Raw genomic sequence first — 2,180 nt, 5'->3', positions numbered from 1 at the left:
AATATATTCAATCATATATTCAAATATATAATTAATTGTAATTAATATACAAATTGCTAACAGGATATTTAAAAATACTGATTCTCTGAGATTTGGTGTGTATTTAATACTGCATATCTCAATTTGGACCAGCCACACTTTAAGTGCTCGAAAACCCCACGTGGCCGGCGGCTGCTGTAGTGGACAGTGCGGGTCTAGGATGTTCTCACGGAGCTGCCTGTGGGCAGCAGACATGGGCTGACCATGCCGGGAGGAGGCCCCATTCAAGGTGCGGCAGGAACACAGAGAAGGGAGGCGCCAATGGGGAAAGGGCTGGAAGGTTTCCCAGAGGAGGGGGCATTTGAGCAGGGCATTGAAGGATGAATAGGAGTTCTTTGGGTAGAGAAGAGGGAAAAGAAAATCTCCCAATTTCCTTCCTGGAACCCAGGGTAGGGCTTATGAAGCCTGTCAGAGGCCTTCAGCTGCCTCCACTCCCAGTGTAGGTCGTCTTCTTCCTGTCTCTCTAGTCCATATTGATGGTTTTCTCAGAGTTACAGACCCAGTGCTCTGGGGTTCTGCTACTAACAGGTGCCATTTCGGGGTCCCCCGGAGTGTGCCAGCCTGGTGCTTGCTGTGTGCCCAGAGCTCCAGGGGGTGGGGGCTCCGAGGTGCAGGACGAAGGGACGCTCGGTGCAGGCCCTGCCCGGCCCTCGGCCATCCGCGGTGCCTGGGCAAAGCCTCCGGCCCAGCGGCTACTTGCACTTACTGCCCTCCTCCAGTAGATGGCGCCCCTGTGACCGACGCTGACCCAGTTTCCCAGTTAAACTAATGAGAAACGTCGCCTGCAGCCGCCGCGGAGGTGGGCTGTAAATCCTGAGCTGTGGGGCCAGGCCACGGGGCTGTATCTCCCGGGTGCCACCACTGTTTAATAAGGATTTTCCGAGGTCGCCGAGGCACGTGCTCGGGAGCCTTGCAGACCCACAAGGCTTCCGGAACCTCCCCCTTCCTTTGGGGAGGAAGCGCAGGTGGGACTTGGCAGCCCGGTGCCCCTCGTGCAGCACTCCTGAGAGCTAACTGAAGTCTTTCTTGCTGCTGACTCAACAAGCCCCCCCCACCTCCCCCAAGGTTGGGCCCCCAGGACCCCAAAGTAATCGCCATCCTGGGGCCCAGCCTGCAGAGCCCCCATATCCATAAAAAACCCTTAGATGTGAATCTTCCAAAGTGTGACTACAGGTGGGCTGGGTTATTGAGGCACCAGTTAGAGGACAGCACGTGGCCTTCACCTGCCGCCCCCAAGGTCCCCGGGCCCCAGGCCCTGGGCAGAGACGGATCTTCACCGAAGCTTCCGGTAGCCTGTCGATGTGGGCCCCGAGGCCCAGCCTGGACGCCACGGAGCAGGACTTGCACCCAGGCCGCCGGGAGCCCAGAGCTGCCCGTGACTCCTCTGCCCCTTTCTTTCCCGGCCTCATGCCCGGCTCGGCCCGTGGCCTAGGCCAGGCCGGCAGCCCCCGGTGGAGAGGGGCTGTCCCTACCACCCTCTGGGCCAGACCCCAGGCCCGGGAGCAGAGGACACGGCCGGGCCCGGGCGCCGCCCACCGGCCTGCAGACGTGGCTGCCCCCACCCTGCCACGTCGCAGCTTCCACCCAGCAGGCAGGAAGCCGCTCACTCCCTCTCTCTTTTTGTGAATTTTTGGAGGGCTGTTGTTGCAGGGAAACATCTGGACACGGTCCAAGGAACATAAAAAAACGAGAGAGGGAGAGCGGGGGCGGGGGAGGGGGAGGCCACGGCGGGGGGAGGTTTGGGAAAACCATCTGATTTCACTTTGCAAAGACAACTGCAATTATGCCTCTGAGGGTTGTGCAGTCACTTTAGATTCGAACCATGTTGGGTGATGTCAGTGGGAAAGTATGAGGCCCCGGCCGTGGCCCTGTCACCCGGCCCGGAGCGGTCCCGACCTGGCCGCGGGCCCGCCGTGCAGGGGGAACCAGAGGGGTCCGTGTCGGGAGCAGAAAAGCAGACGTGGGAGAGCAGGGTCCCCCACTTTGAACTCACTGGGTTTTCTCGTCCCAAACGTCCGGCTTGACCCAGCAGGGGCCAGACCGCCCCACGTGGGAGGAGGGGGTGAGGGCGCCACGTGGCTACTCCCAAGTGCCCAGGGCCCCGTGGCCCTCCACCCCCTAACCCACTGGCCCCACCATGG

Source organism: Choloepus didactylus, chromosome 10 (genome assembly GCF_015220235.1).
Source record: "Choloepus didactylus isolate mChoDid1 chromosome 10, mChoDid1.pri, whole genome shotgun sequence".
Taxonomy (NCBI): domain Eukaryota; kingdom Metazoa; phylum Chordata; class Mammalia; order Pilosa; family Megalonychidae; genus Choloepus; species Choloepus didactylus.
Note: the sequence above shows the minus strand (reverse complement) of the source record.